The sequence below is a fragment of the Triticum aestivum genome, chromosome 2A, assembly GCF_018294505.1.
Source record: "Triticum aestivum cultivar Chinese Spring chromosome 2A, IWGSC CS RefSeq v2.1, whole genome shotgun sequence".
NCBI lineage: Eukaryota > Viridiplantae > Streptophyta > Magnoliopsida > Poales > Poaceae > Triticum > Triticum aestivum.
This window is the reverse complement of record NC_057797.1, coordinates 231,898,784-231,916,078: the sequence shown is the minus strand read 5'-3', so window position 1 is coordinate 231,916,078 and position 17,295 is coordinate 231,898,784.

Below are 17,295 nucleotides of genomic sequence, written 5' to 3'. Positions count from 1 at the left end.
TGACGAGTACATCTTTTGAGCTCATCTTGATGCCAGAAATGCCGTTGGAAGAGGGCTATGTGATGATAGTTTCAGATCTGTTTTAGCAAGTGCACTTTTGTCATTTTTGCCATGATTAATGTGTGCATGCTATGATCCTGAGCTCTACATGTGTTTTGATGTATGCCATGCCATGTTTATAGGGGTGTATGCCATGTATTTTTGTGATCTTTGTGGTGACTAGCACAAGCATGCAAATTAGCTTACTCAATGTTGCTGATTTCAGGGACTTAAAATTTCACTAAGTCCTTGCCCTGTCATTATTTCTATGACATATGTTCATGCTGTTTCCTAGTGATCCGTGCCTCTTTTCAGCATGATCAGTAAGGATGTTTTGTAGATATTGTGGTGCTCTATCCATCCATGTCTTTGTTTGCATTTATGGAGCACGCTAGCTTGAGCCAATCGAACTCTACTTTTGCTATAAAATGTTCCTGGCAGATTGCTAATATGTTTTGCAATTTTGCCAAGCTTGTTGTTGACCCGTGCATGCCATGTTGTTGTTCTTGCCATGTCTAGCTCCTATGCCATGTCTACTTGCTGGGTGTATGCTTAGTTTGTCATGCAATGCCTCGTAGTGAGTGCATCGAGCTCATGAACATGCCTACTTGTTAACTGTTTTGCCATGCTCCAGTTTTTCACTAAGTCTGAATCTGTTTATGTTTTTGCTATGTTCGCATGCTTGCAATTGTATTTTCTGATCCCTTTTGGCTTATGGTCACTAAGGGACTTTTGTTATATGCTTTGAGTAGCTTCATGCCATGCCTTGATTTGCCATGATATGTTCCTGTAGCATGTAGTTATAATGCTCTAAACATTGCTTCCTAGTGATAAATCCCTGACATGCTGTTAGTTTCACTAAGTCTGAAACCTGTTATCTTTTGCACTTTTGCCATGCTTGTTTGAACCTGTTAATGAGTTAATTAGCCATATCTCAGTGTTCATCTTTTGTCAAGCATCATGAGTGGATCCCTGCCATGTATTTTGTTGCTATGTTTGAGTGTAGTAGCTTATTTATCTTGATGCATTTAGATGGTCACTTGCTGATTATAGCAGTCCGGCGTCATATTTGTTTTGCTTGCCATTTCGAAACCGTGTATCCGATTCCGGTGATCTTTATATCGATTTCGACCGAAATCAACTGTCCTTTCCAGTGGCACTCTTGTATTTCCAAGTTGAGGCCAGGTTCTATCATTCCTTTCCTAATCATGCATATGCACCGCATACCGCATCCCGCATATCATGCCATGTTCATGTGTTGGTTGTTTACTATGTTGTGTGCTTCTTTCTGGTGTTGCTTCTTCGGGTTGGTTCCGATAACGTTGTGTTTGTGAGGAACCGTTCGACTACGTCTGTTTGCCTCCTTCATGGACTCGTTCTTCTTCCTTGTGGGATCTCAGGAAAGATGACCATACCCTCGAAATCACTTCTATCTTTGGTTGCTAGTTGCTCGCTCTTTTGCTATGCCTATGCTGCGATACCTACCACTTGCTTATCATGCCTCCCATATTGTTAAGCCAAGCCTCTAACCCACCTTGTCCTAGCAAACCGTTGTTTGGCTATGTTACCGCTTTGCTCAGCCCCTCTTATAGCGTTGTTAGTTGCAGGTGAAGATTGGAGTTGTTCCATGTTGGAACATGGATATTTTGTTGGGATATCACAATATATCTTATTCATATTAATGCATCTATATACTTGGTAAAGGGTGGAAGGCTCGGCCTTATGCCTGGTGTTTTGTTCCACTCTTGCCGCCCTAGTTTCCGTCATATCGGTGTTATGTTCCCGGATTTTGCGTTCCTTACACGGTTGGGTTATAATGGGAACCCCTTGACAGTTCGCCTTGAATAAAACTCCTCCAGCAAGGCCCAATATTGGTTTTACCGTTCGCCACCTAGCCTTTTCTTTCCCTTGGGTTCTTCAGACTCAAGGGTCATCTTTATTTAAACCCCCCCGGGCCAGTGCTCCTCTAAGTGTTGGTCCAACCTGTCAGCTGCCGGTGGCCACCAGGGGCAACTCTGGGTTGGCCTACCGGAACCTTGGACAATCCGGTGTGCCCTGAGAACGAGATATGTGCAGCTCCTATCGGGATTTGTCGGCACATTCGGGTGGCTTTGCTGGACTTGTTTTACCATTGTCGAGGATATCTTGTAACCGGGATGCCGAGTCTGATCGGATTGTCTTGGGAGAAGGAATATCCTTCGTTGACCATGAGAGCATGTGATGGGCTAAGTTGGGACTCCCCTACAGGGATTTGAACTTTCGAATGCCGTGCCCGCGTTTATGGGCAGATGGGAATTTGTTAATGTCCGGTTGTAGAAAACCTGAAGTTGATCTTAATTTAAAATACATCAACCGTGTGTGTAACCGTGATGGCCTCTTTCCAGCGGAGTCCGGGAAGTGAACACGATGTTGGAGTAATGCTTGACGTAGGTTGTTCTAGGATCACTTCTTGATCATAGTTGTTCGACCATGCCTTTGCCTTCTCTTCTCGCTCTCTTTTGTGTATGTTAGCCACCAAATATGCTAGTCGCTTGCTGCAGCTCCACCATCATACCTTTGCCTTTCTTATAAGCTTAAATAGTCTTGATCGCGAGGGTGTGAGATTGCTGAGTCCCAGTGACTCAAAGATACTTCCAAAACCAGCTTGCAAGTGTCGATGATATCGTGCAGGTGACGCAACCGAGCTCGAGGAGGAGCTCGATGAAGATCTTGTCCTTTGTGTTGTTTCGTTCTAGTTGACTAGTAGTGGAGCCCAGTTGGGGTCAATCGGGGATCTGTGTAGCATTTTGGTAGTCTTCTTTTATTTTGGTTCCGTGGTCGGACCTTGATTGTATCTAGATGATGTAATGCTTTATTCATGTATTGTGTGAAGTGGCGATTGTAATCCAACTATGTATCTCTTTCCCTTATGTATTACATGGGTTGTGTGAAGATTACCTCACTTGCGACATTGCTTACAATGCGGTTATGCCTTTAAGTCATGCTTCGACACGTGGAAGATATAACCGCATCGTGGGCGTTACACGAACAGGCTACGTTCGTTAAAACGAAAGTACGGACGAATGTCCGCAACTTAACCGAATCGAAGAAAAAAAACGAAACAAAAACCGATCTAATAAAAAAACAGTCTAGGGTTTCTAAAGAAATACCGATCGGACGAAAGTCAGCGGCGGGGGCTCGGTGGATATCGGCAACGGCGGACGGCGGCTCTGGCGGCGGCGGGTGGCGGCGCGGCAGCGGCTGGACGGCGGCGGCGAGTGGCGGCGGCGACTTAGGGTTTGGTGGGGCCCGTGGGCGGGCTGGGGCTAGCGGCGGCTCGAGGCCTCGCCTCTTAAAGGGCCGGCCGGGTCGGTGTCCCAGGCGGACACGGCCCGGTAAGGCGGTAACTTTTTTTAAATAATTCCACGCAGAAAAACGAAGAAAAGAAATACTAAACGGACTCCAAAAATCCTGAAATAAATTTTCCCCGTCCTCTAAAAATACACCGGACAAGGTGAACATTTATTTGGGCCTCTAATGCAATTTTTGAAAAACGCATACTTTCCTAATTCGAATAAAATAGCGATAAAACCCAAATAAAATAACTTATTTGATTTTAAAATTTTTCCTCTAATATTTCATTTATTTTGGAGAAGTCATATTATCTACTCTCATATATTTTGATATGAAATATTTTCGGAGAGAAAATAATTAAAACCAAAGTGATCCTTGTTCCAATATTTGATAAAACTCAAATTTGAGAACGAGGGAAAATCCCCAACTCTCTCTGAGGGTCCTTGAGTTGCTTAGGATTTCGAGGGTCACAAAACGAAATGCAATAAAATATGATATGCATGAATGACCTATGTATAACATTCCAAATTGAAAATTTGGGTTGTTACAATAGTTGGGCCTAACTATGGCCTGTTTTGCATCTGGCCTGCTCACAACCGATAATCTGATTGGGCCAAACAAGGACTGGGACAATTTTGGCCTCTTAACGACCCGTAATGTGATTGGCACAATCATGGGAAGGGGGCTATTTTGGCCTGCTGTCGGCCTATGAGCTGTTCGGCACGTTTCAAGTCCAGCCTACTTTTCAGCCTACTAAAAGCACATTGAATTTTTTTGTGATAATAGGGCTAGCGGTTTACTCAGCCTATTAAAGGCCCGATACTACTAGTGGGCTAGTTTACATTTAGGCCTGTTAATGGACCAGATGACTGGGCCGATGATGCGGCCCATACATAGTGTTTTGCATGATGGCCCGATTATGTACCATAATTTTACGGTTTGGCCAGATTACTTTTCATGGAGCGCAGACATGATATATGTACAGTAAAATAACTGCAGCATCGTGAATAAAAAAACCTAGACTACACAATGAAGAAATTACGACATATTACATCCACTGGGCATCAAAGTTCGCCACTATGATAATAAAGCACAAGTAGACATCATATTACATACTCTGGGCATCAAAGATTGCCACCAGTGCAAATAAATACGCCGACAAAATAATATACAAAATCGACAGCACTTCAATAGAGTTCAATAAAGGTTAGCCCTGCTCGGGAGCTGCAGCGCAAGCAGCTGAGCAAGCTGATGAGACTGCACTTGTTTGATGCTTATATCCTCCTCACTCTGAAAGAGAAACAAGCAGACAGATGGCAGGTTTTGCACATATAAGTATCAATGCTGATAATTCATCACATTTCTTATTGGCAAATAAAGTGACACAGTTTGAAATAGCATTAACACAATATGGTATTGTTCAGGTTAAGACATGGCAGGAAATGACATTGTGAAGGAGTTGGCAGCTTCACGACACCACTGGGTTACAGATCAAGAACTCATAAGTATCAATGGTTAGTGTGCCGTCAATTTATCCCATTTTAGATTGGCAAATAAAGAGACGGTTTAAATAATAGTAGAATGATATGACATTGTTCATAGTTAAGACATTGCAGAATATGACATTGTGCTATAGTGGGTAGGTTCACCACACCACTGGATTACGGATCAAGAACAGAAGCATACATGCAGTGCAAAAGAACATCACTTGCTTTGTATAGTTTAATTTACATGGTATGAAGAAGGAACTTGGTTGTATAGCAGAAAACTTAAATTGAGAAGGACAAACTTTTGTTTATGAACTACATAATAAACTTTAAACATGCAATTGGATGCAAACACCAAAAATAAACAACTGTTGCAGTCATGCCTAACAAAATATACACAACAAAGTTTGAAGGCTTGAGAAGGACAAACTTAAATTAGTGGTGAAGACCGTCTCTATAAAGCCCTTGTCCATGCTGATGGGGGGGGGGCAATTCAGGAAGTTTACCACATAATCTTCTTCATAAGCATTGCCTTTATTCTACATTTTGATAAGAGTAAATTTAGATGTGATAATATAAGAAAAAATGGAGAACATTTAAGATAAGATGAAGAGTGATGCTACATAACCAAGTAGCTATAAATGTAAGTACAGGGATACAGGCAAAAGGTACATCCAAGAGCAATGCAGAGCTAAACTTCTTCAGTACCATCGGTGTTATCCAACCTTATGGTAAGAGTAAATATAGATCTGATGTGTAGAAAATGGAGGGCAAAGGAAAATAAGCTACAAAGTGATGGTACATGAACAACTACCTGCCAATATAAGTACACTGATAAAGGACATCAGGTACTTACAAGAACAATGCAGAGCTAAACTTTTTCATTGGCATTGGATATATTCTACACTAATATAACCATTCATACAGATCAGATAATTTGGAGAAAACAATTGATAAGCAAGCTATAATGCATACTACTGCACATACTGAACCAGGTATGAATGCAAGTACAGTGATACAAGACAACATGTACTAACAAGAGCAAAGCAGCAGGCAGCATATTTGCGATATCCTGTCGTCCTTTTCAAACCAGAATTCTTCTTCGAGCAGATTTCCTACAAAAGAGATCCGCAAGGAACATGCGGAAAAGTAGAAGTTCAAATTTTCATGTGATATCATAGACAGTACCTCATCCTGGGAACGAGACCAGTGCATAACAAGGTTTTTCCATTCAATGTCTTCTAAATTTAGCACAGGAGACTTCACCGGAAATTCGTTTATAGACTTGCCATCAAAGTGTGATTTCCTCAGGTACATCGATACTACTGCAATGCTTCCTTGAAAAGCGCAAGCAAGCTTTGCTTGTCATGACTATCCAGATTGACTATCGCCTACTTACAACAATGTAATGTAAACCATTGATGTGTTCAATCAGTAGAAAACAGAAATAATCACCATGAATAATAACACTTACACGTAAGTGGGACATGAAGATGTGAAAATGGTGTTTGTCTTCACTATAATCTTCCCATGATAGGAATATATGCACGTAGTCCCTAACAACATTGAAAGCATTGTCTTTTAAACTTGGAATAACTGGAATGGAGTTCCAATCTGTAGGAATTGGCCGTCTCTGCAGTTGGGATAGGTCTTCGACCGGTGGACTTGCTGTACTTTTTGCTGGAGTGGGATTTTTCTGTGGTACGGCTGGTGCTATGGCAACTGAAATCGGCATACCTTTTGCTGGAGTGCGGGTCCTGTGTGGTGGGGCTAGTGTTATGGCCAGTGAAGTATGTGTACAGTCTGTTGGAGTCGATCCTACGTTTAGTGTCACTGGTTGTAGAGCCAATATAAGTGGGGTGCTGTCTGATTTCTCTGGCACCACCACGTTTTTCAAGGACATTGATGGTGCTCTTCAGGTTCAACAATCACCCTCTTCCTTTATGTCTGATGCACAAGAACATCATTTGAGTGGAAAAACATGGTATGATGACAGATGGAATATGTATTGATAATGGATGGGAATGGCATCTTGACATATATGATGAGTAAACTATGCAGATGGCGGTGCAACAAAGTAGAAGAAATGCAAGACACCTTATGCCAGATACACGCAATCAATAAAACCTTGCCAAATTAGAACAGGCACCTTGATGGGTGAACAGGACAGACCATCTTCCTCTGACTCCTCGAGGTCAGAATAGTCATTAGGATCATATTCTGAACAAGAATCTATAGGTGAGGAGCGTATGAGTTTAATTGCATCCAGAATGGCACTCAATTCCTTGGTGCCAATTTTGTAAGTCATTGCAATGTTCCATAATATTCTTCTGATGCACGGATTCTGATATTCACTATGATTTCGTATAATATCTTAGAAGCATGAAAACATAAATAGTAGTGAGATTATCTTTGTAATGCAGAGGGTATTCTAATATAGGGGCTCCCTGTAAACCCTTGCGTGCTATCACTGGATTCTGATGAGAGAGCCCATGTGTGCTGTAATATGGTGCATGCATTAATATAATCTGGCACAACTACACAAAAAATGGCTCCAGAAGTAAGGATAGTTGGCAGATGATAGGTTCATAATATATACTGTATAGAGAGTTTATTGCGAAACCATGATAACAAGAGCACACAACAACTAGGCAGATCGTAGTGTACATAAAAGGGGTACACCATAACGAGCATATATAAATTGGGAAAGTGGAACTGGCTGGAAAATACGGTGTTGTATTGCTGCTACTAATTGAAAGCCTATCGATCACATACATGCCAGCTCTATCAGCTATTGACTGCAGATGTCCCTGCTCCCCTTCCTGACAAGAAACATACTGTACATACTAAATACAGAATAACAAAAGAGGAACATGTTAAAGAATAGAAGAGGAAGCATATTCTTGAGGTTCTGCTTCTTTGCATACAATGTTGGTTTCCCACTCATGATGAATCACAATGCCCAAAGAAATGCAATTCCATGCTGTCTCTCTATATGTGGCCACATGCATTTGGAAAATCAAGTGGGAGCATTAGCTGACCAATTAAATGTGTGTCTATTAACTAATATCAGTATCGTATCACAATTCGTATTTCAAGAAGTAAGCTTTGGACTTATGATTGGTGTGTTGTTTAGCTTCAAGAGTGGACTGCTGCTAGTGCGACACAAAGCAGCTACATAGATCAATGTGTAGATATAACGGGAAAATCGTAAGCATCACAAGTAAAATCAGGAAAGTGGAACTTGCTAGAAAATATGGGCTACTATTGCCAGTACGTCTAGAAAGGCTTCGGATACCAGCTCTCTTCAACTGATGGTGCGGTACTATTAATATCAATGTAACTCTCAAAGGCGACACAACTCCCCGCATTTCCATGCTAATCTTGTAGGATTCAAGTAGGCAGGCCACTACAATTCCTATTCCCATGTTTACAAAATCCTACGAATCAAAATCCTACACTGCAAATGTCACTGCACCTCTTCACTACAAGGAGCACACTGTACTACAATCATACTCCCTCCATTCCAAAATATAAGTCTTTGTAGAGATTTCCACTATGGATCGCATACAGATGTATACAGATACATTTTAGAGTGTAGATTCACTTATTTTGCTCCATATGTAGTCCATGGTGGAATCTATACAAAGACTTGTATTTAGGAACGGAGAGAGTACTTATTAAAGAAGAACAGAAGAGGAACATGCTAAAGAAGAGCAACCAGATTTTGGATAATGAAATGTTCGTCGCGCAGTGCCCACACATGATGAACCAGAGCGCATTAAGAATGCAACTCCCTCCTGTCTCTCTATATGTGGTGCACATGCTTTTCGAAAGTAAAGTAGGAACATTAGCTGCCCAATTAAACGTTATTTGTTTTAGTAATATCATCATCATATTAGATTCGTATTTGAGCAACAAGTTTGCAATTATGAGTGGCACGTTGTTTAGCTTGATGGATTGAGGAGCAGTGCTAAGCAGCTGCGATGATGGTACTGAATATAAAGGAATGTCTACATGCAAGTCACGTGAATTTCGTCATTTGGGTCAGTCGACCATTTTAGGCGGTTGGATGAAGATCCCATGTCTCCTAACCCTTCTTCTTCCTCGTCTCTGATTCTTCCCCTACAGAACACTGCACGGGCCGTCGGCCGAACCACCAGCCCCGACCCCCCGCCCCTATGTTCCACCGCCACCCCCACCCCGCCCCAGTTATGTCGAGTTTTCTTCATTGGATGAGGCCCCACCACCACCAGGCCACCGCCCTCCACAACCACCGTTCCCACCCGAGCCCCTTCCTTCCCACCGGCAAACTTCGGCGAGCTCTGAAAAATTGACTGAACCAATTTTCAAATATAGTCTACTGTCATTTAACTAGTGCGGAATATAAAAGGGGAAAACCATAAGCATTAGTGTTGAGCGTGCCATGGCGGATCTGAAGGTGCAAACCGGACAAAGGCAACTTTCCAACCAATGTTTGCTTTCAATTAACAAGTAAGTGATGGACAAGAAATCATGGTAAAGCAGTGGCGATCTATTTTCTTGCTGCGATAAATAAGTTGAGCAGATACGAAAGAGTACCACCTCTGGTGCAGCGCCGTGTATGCATCTGCTAAGAATTTGACGGTGCTGCGGTAGCAATGGCTGTCGGCGGCATGGAAGTAGATCTAGGAGGGTAGACGGTGGCGGCGGGGGAAATATCTTGGCGCGGTGGACGAGACGGTCATAGGAGTGGCGCCGGCAAGGTGGACGATGGCGGGGATGAAGCGAGAGGACGGGATGCTAGGATCCCGGTTCGAAGCCGTGGATGAGAGAGGTCGATCTCTTGTAATGGACGACGACGTCGGGGTATCAACTCTGACATGGTGGAGGAGGATGACGGTGGATTGGGTGGCGGACAGAGGAGGTTGGGGTGGAGGGTGTTTTGGCACCCACAGAGTATGAATGGGGAAATGGAGGGAGAGCGGAAGGGGGGAACCATGTCTTCAGGGCACGCTTGTCTCAAATGCGAGGAAATATACAAACTTAGCCCTCGTTTAATATTTCCTACATCACAACAATATTAGTCGGTTGGGGATAGGACGGTAATCTCGCATACACCGAATATTTGCTGACGGAGATTTTGGCCGACGAGAGTTTGTTTTGGCGCCCACCGTGTATGAATCGGGGAGGGAGGCGATTTCGGCCGAGCAGACATTGTGTTTTGGCGCCCACCATGTATGAATCCGGGTGAGAGGCGGTTATGTCATGTTTGAGTGAAATTACAAGCCTACCCCTATCCAAACCTATAGAAATTGAGCCGATAGGCTTTGCGTGTTAGGGATAGGCAGCAATTTCCATCTCGCAGATTTTGGTTTTGGGCGGTTACTGCGACTTCCGCGCTTCGTTCAGATTTTTGCAGAGAAAGAGTGCACGTTTACCGTGCCAACTCAATTCGAATCCAGTTTCTATTCTATTTTGTTCGGGCAAGATCCATTTTCGATTGGAATAAAATTCTATATGCATCATTTTTAATATATACTTTTAAAAGCACAACAAAGAATTCTGCTCCTTTACATATATAATATGATTTACAAATACAATGATCTCAAAATCATAAGGTTGAATTTAAAAAATTTAAACCAAATTATGTTCTACTAAAATGTATGGATCAGTAATATCTACATATTAACTAACATAGATGCACGTGAATTCATATGAGTATGCATATTACATAGATCAATTTTGGTTCAGGTATGAATTACATGTATCATCATCTCGAATTCAAATATTTGAATCCCTTTTATGTTGACATTTTCTATACACGCAACTAAATATTTGAACCTCCTTTCACACCCATCTCTCTCGCATGCTCCTTCAAGTAGCTATCACTCTCTTTTCTCCAGCTCACCCACACGCTCACTTCATGTTTCTCCTAATTTCACAAACATGGTCTCTCGACGTCTCCCTTGAGAAGTGTCACACTCTCCCTATCATTATACATTACACGGTTTTTATTATCTCTCACGTCTCTATGGTTCTTTGGTATCATTAGGTACCTAAGCTTTCTTTTTCACCGCCACACACACTCTCTCACTTTGTCTTTCTCTCTAGGGTTCTCTCACGCACCCTATATCTCTCTCTAGATATGACTCCTACCACTAAAATTACTCCCTCCCACACACAAAACATTTGTCACGGTCTCCTTTTCGTCTTCATCTCAGTTATACAACTGACATTATTCATTTTTTTACCGATCAGACAAACTCCCCCTTTCTCTCTCTCTATATGTCTCTCTCTCTCATGCACACACACACACACAACTCCTGCTTCCTCTCCCCTTCCTGACTACCGTCTCTCTCTCACACACACAAAACTCTCGCTTTCGCACCCCGACTCGTATTTCTCTCACAAAAATTGATTGACTAGCCTCCAGATAGGTTTATAAACCCGTACACTCTTGCTTCCACTATCTCGTACATGTCTCTCTCGCTCTCCTTGTATCTATGTAGATTTTTCGTCCCTTCTTGAGACATGCCCTCTCGATCGTGCACAAACACACTATCGCCTCATTTTATGGTGATACCTATCGCACATACACTCTTTGTGTCTTTGTCACACATGCACTCCGTCCTCCTCCTCTCTCCCTCTCTCTCTCTCCCACACCACACACACATGGGCTTTTTGCAATAACTAGCAAGATGCCCATGCGTTGCATGAAACATCAAGATGCATTTGCATGAGTAGTTTATCTTGTGGGAGAAAAGGATGAATGAGGGAAGGCCTTATTTGCAAATGTGGAGAGGGGTGTGGGTATCTTTTTGCAAAATTGCCATAGTTTGCTTCCTATCCGTCAGATATAAATCGGACGGCCTATATTGCAGGATGCCAGGCATACCATCATCACCAACTCTGTTTTTATAAGAGTAGATAGAATAGAGATATACCACTGCTCGAATCTTGAAACCAACCACATTCCTCCCTTATCTCATCAAAACCTCCAAAGGAATATATTTTGAGTGAAACATAACATATTTTTAGTGATATACATATTTCAAAACTAGACTCTTTTCTATCAAATCAGTGAATATGTATTAATCTACTTTGATTGTGTGGAAACGCATTGGCACATTCTAGTTATTACTACTGTATAATTTTTTGGACACCAGACAAACGGTGGAGTACATATATGAAGAGAAGAGCCACACACACAATTCGGTCTCTCACTGTCTCGCACACATGAGAGTTACGTAAAGGCACCATAAAAAAACAAACCCTAAAACCCCAGGTGCATGATTGCTGCATGAGCGGGTACCGGGTACGTGGTGTAGCGCACCTTTGTAGGAATAGTTAGCTCGCGTGATAATTTGTTCCGTAGGAGTTGATGGTCGGGACCACATGTGAACGACCTGGAGGCCGTGGCTCGCCAGTTGCCACTCATCGAGTAGCCACATTTAAAATGTCATTTTTTAGCGGGGTGAGAGTTCCGATTTTCAATGGCGCATTATAAGTACTAGTAGTTTTTAGAACAATTGGTATGGAGTGAAAATGGAATTCATAACTATTACCTCTGTCCTGGTTTACTAGTCCCCATCGTATTTTGGGTCAAAGTTTGTCCATGAATTTTGCTTCTAAAATGTGAATGGAAAACGAGATTTTGTTATACCCAAACAAAAAAGGACTGGAGGGAGTGATTGCTCTGACACGGACGCGACCTTTCATAGCACATGCATTGAACCGGCACGCCGGCCAAGAGGGACCCACTCGCTGTTGGCCAGGCCGAACACGCCTCCTCGCCGCATGCAACCGGCTTCAGACTGCCCCGCCTGCCTCCATTTTAGGAACTAGAGATTTTTCTAGTTATAAATGTAGGAACTAGATATTTTTCTTTATTTATAACTCTCCTCACATTTTTTTGTCTTTGAAGTGAATCATGGTTGTGGACATTATCTATGAATGTGCAGATATCTGTGAACATGAGTTTGATGTGGAAGTTGAACTTGGAATATTGGGCTTGCGTGTGAACTATACCATGTCCAACGCTTCGTCTGTTATTGTTTGGAAAGTAATTGCTATTATTACATGAGCCAATTTTTTTTATTTGTGCCACATCAGTAGATGCACGGACATCACGACACGCATGCTAACAGGATAAACATTTGAACCTAGCTTTATGAAGGAAATTTTTTATTCACAACTGTTTTAGATAGCAGGAGACGCCTAGCCTGCTCTGCCTCTGCAAGCTTCTTTCTGGCTTCTTCCATCTCTTCTTTGGCTTGGGTGAAGAGAGCATCTAATTGCTCTTTTTGCTTCTTCAGGAACTCTGCTACATTCTCAAGGGCTGCTGCACGCTTTCTTTCAACCTTTATTAGAGCCACGAGGACACGAACAGTTGACAACTCCACCTGGCTTGTGTGTAATCCAGCATCATCAAGGAATTTGCACCTTGTGTCTAATCCAGCATCATTAGGGAACGGGCACCTTGTGTGTAATCTAGCTTCATTTTGGAAACATGATCTCGAGGTTGGCTATACTTCCCTCGTAGGAACTGCATCCTGACATGAAGTTACTTCTTTTTTAGATCAATATTCAGAGCAACCCAGATCCATTTAGTAGAAGGCAGATAAACATGACTCGGAGAAGTGAATTCAAAAGGAGAAGTATAAAAACCGACTCCAAGGTGAGAACACTCACTTCCTACATCAAGCTAAAAATGAAAGCATTAGGACGATTAGGACTCTTCTTATTACACATCAAAGAACACGAGGCTAGGAGAAACGAAAACTACAACATATACACATCGAAGAACACGAGGCTAAACGAAAGAAATTGAAAGGGTGTTACTTACCAAAGCTCGTTTTACAGGTTCGGTGCAGCTCCTCTTTAACTTGCCACGTTCTTTGAAGATGTCCCCAATATCCCGTGTTCGGTCTTCATTGCTCCTCTGCATGTTCGCACTCGTGGTTTTAAAATCTCAATATGGCAAGAAAATGTAATACTCACGCATCCTATGGGCAACATTAAAGCACTCATCTGCCATGTTAGAGCATCTCCAACAGAAGCACAACGAGTGGCATGTTAAAAAAGCATTTACAACACTGGAATAGCCAGTTTTTGCAGGCCGCGGAGTGCTGGCTCTAGCGGCCGCTACAAAAAAATTGCACGCGCGCGCCGCTCCAGCAGACATGCTATATTTTTTTCTACTTGCTACTCTGACTCGATACACATTCGACTCCGAGTCGATACTGGCATAGATAGATACATAGATAGTTCTCATCATAGATATAGCATAGAGAGATAGTAAAATAGATAGTTCAACTACTCCTCGTCGTTCGACTCCGCCTCGGTGATGTCCTCCTCCAACGTCTCAATGTAGGCGTCAAGATACCAATCATCGCCGGAGTCCCAGGGCGACGCTGCTCCTAGCTTGATGTTGAATTGAGCGTCCGCCTTCCGCGTATGCGTGTCCTCGCGATAGGCGGCTCTCGCCCCGCCCTCCTCTTCTCCCTCTCCACCCTCCTTTGCACGTACAACTCATGCTCGTTGATGATGTCCTGCAGGAAGCATTGGCCCCACAATGCCATGGCTTCCTCATCCATCTCGGCGATGCCAAGACGGTGCTCCCGCCTCCGGTTGTCGCGACGATCCTCGTCAGTGATAAGCTATGGCGGAGGCGTGAGCTCCTGTGCCCACTCCCGCGTCGGCACGTTGGGGAAGTTCATCTCGCTACGAGGCCGTCGGAGGCGCCACGCCGCCGCGTCGTATGCGCCACGCCGCCGCGTCGTATGCGCGGGCGGCCCCCTGGGCAGTGTTGAAAGTGCTGAGGCCGAGGTGCACCTCGTAGAACTGGATCTCGACGGAGAAGCTACCAGAGGAGCACGCGCGGACGCCGCGGTAGCCCCAAGTTTCCCGACGCGCGGCGGCATGGTGGCGCAGCCGCGGCGAGGCGAGAACGAGCGGGGAGAGAGTGGTGGCGAGGCATAGAGCGGTGGGAGGGCGTTGGATTTTATAAAGTGTGTCGGACACCCCGCGCCAAAACTAGCGCGCGCCCGGCCGGTTTTTCCTGCGCGGGCGCGCGATCCTTTCCCAACGTCCCTGCTATCTCTACTCTCTTCTCTACTATTATATATACTATATTTATATTTATCACTACTTCTTATATCTTATATATCTCTTATATATATTATATCTACCATCTACTATCTCTACTACTCTTATAAAATATAAAATACTCTTATATATTATATATACACACTCTTATAAAAAAACCGAGTTGGTGATGATGGTGTGCCTGCCATCTTGTAATATAGACCGTCCGATCTATAGCCGACGGATAGAAAGCAAACTATGATTTTTTTTACAAAAGATACCCGCACCTCTCTCCACATTTATAGACAAGGCCTTGCCTCATTCATCCTTATCTACCACAAGATAAACTACTCATACAAATGCATCGTGATGTTCCATGCAACGCATGGGCATCTTGCTAGTTCTAAAAACTTTCCATCATTTGCCACACTACTGGTTGCAGATGAAGAACCTGCCCAAGCACAATGCAGTACAGGAGCGACTCACAATTACAAGGTGATATTCCGTTGGACAATGCAAGCTATAACCAATTACTTTTATGGGAACAATAACGACCAGGAAATTTGAAGGGTAGGTATGAACAAAATTGGAGCTGCACATGTACTGCTAAGAGATTCAATACACACATTACCAATCAAGGAGGAGTACGATGGTCGCGGCGGCCCCTATGCATCATGGTCGGCAACGGGAGTCAGTTCATTGTCCATGACGGTGGTGCTTCCGCGCTTGGCATCGGCTTTCGGGAAGCAGATCCAAGACCGTGGAAGAGGCTCCGTGTACGACGACGACGGTGGACCGGCTCTAGTGCGGCGTACGACATCGTCGATGAGGCAGATGTGCTGCGGTGGATGAGTGTGCCGATATAGAAAGGGAGGAGCACGAAGGCTGCGGTGCCGTGGAGAAGTCTATTTTGCGGTGGGGATAGAAAATGGGGAGTATTCAGGTGTACTACTCTGGGTGTCGGGGTGGGGTTGGCTGGGTAGGGTGAACCTGAAGTTACCAAAACAACCCCCTACCAACCATCATTCATAGGCCTATTCCGAAGGGTATGATGGTAACTTCGCACTGCTCGAATTAGGGTCGCGGGAGATTTTCCCTCCGACCTCAAAATTTTGTAACATTGAACTCCCCGTTTGGCGTGTTGGGTGATTGGGCTAAGCAACTAGCGAGTAGTACTAGTAGTTAGTAGTACTAGTAACTACTAGTACTCCCTCCGTTTTTATTAACTCTGCATATTAGGTTTGATCGAAGTCAAACTTCCTAAAGTTTGACTAAGTTTATATAAAAATACAAACATTTACCATAACAAATATGTATGATGTGGAAGTACATTCAATAATGAATCTAATAGTATTTATTTGTTATTGTATATGTTAATATTTTTTTGTTATGAACTTTGTGAGAGTTTACAAAACTTGACTTTGACCAACGCTAATACGTGGACTTAAATAAAAACAAAGGGAGTGCACATTTATTTTCTTAGTTTGTAGTGGAATTAATCATTTGTTGTAATTGTAAAATAAATATATTAGGCTATTGACTTCAAATGTAATGGTTTATACAATTCAATAGTTAGAATAATTGTTGAATTCCAAGATGTATACGAGGTCTATAGTACTGCACAATATGCTCAAACTCACATAATGCCAGTCAAATGAAAATCAAAATTCATTTCATAGTTATTACTTTGTAGGATGCAACAAAACCAACCATAAATCTACATGATCCATTATAAAAGCAACATTTTGAACACATCTCAATGTGTGAATGAAACGTGCAGAGAGAGCCTGCGAAGATGGAGCAGATAGGGCGGGAAAGATTATATGTATGTGGGCGAGAGAGTAGGAGACAAACCTAACGAGAGAGAGAGATAGAGAGGGAGAGAGAGATAGAGAGAGAGAAAGAGAGAGAGAGAGAGAGAGAGAGAGAGAGGAAGAAGTTAGGTCTGTTAGAAAGAAGGAGACATTTAATATACGTGACATGCATGTGCAGCCGGATTTTTACACGTGGAAGGATAAGAGACAACGGGTTTGATGAGAGAGCTAGAAAAACATGGACGAGAGGGGAAGGATCTCGTGGGTTGAGGGATTGATAATTTTGTGCGGGAGGGAGAGAGGGGGGGGAGGAGTCAGTCAGCCGCCGTCGCATCATCCTGCTTCCAAATGGCCCCGCATTTTCTAGTGTAGTGTGGTGGCCGTGTTCGATCTCCTCGATGCCCTCTTTGAAGATTCAGGTGGTGTGCATGCTGGGGTGTTGAGAAGCCCAAGCGAGAGTGGTCACCATATAACCTTGGATGGGGATGAATTGTGTGCTCCGGGGAGGGGGAGTGTGTGTGCAGTGTGTGTGTGTGTGTGTGTCAGACATTGAG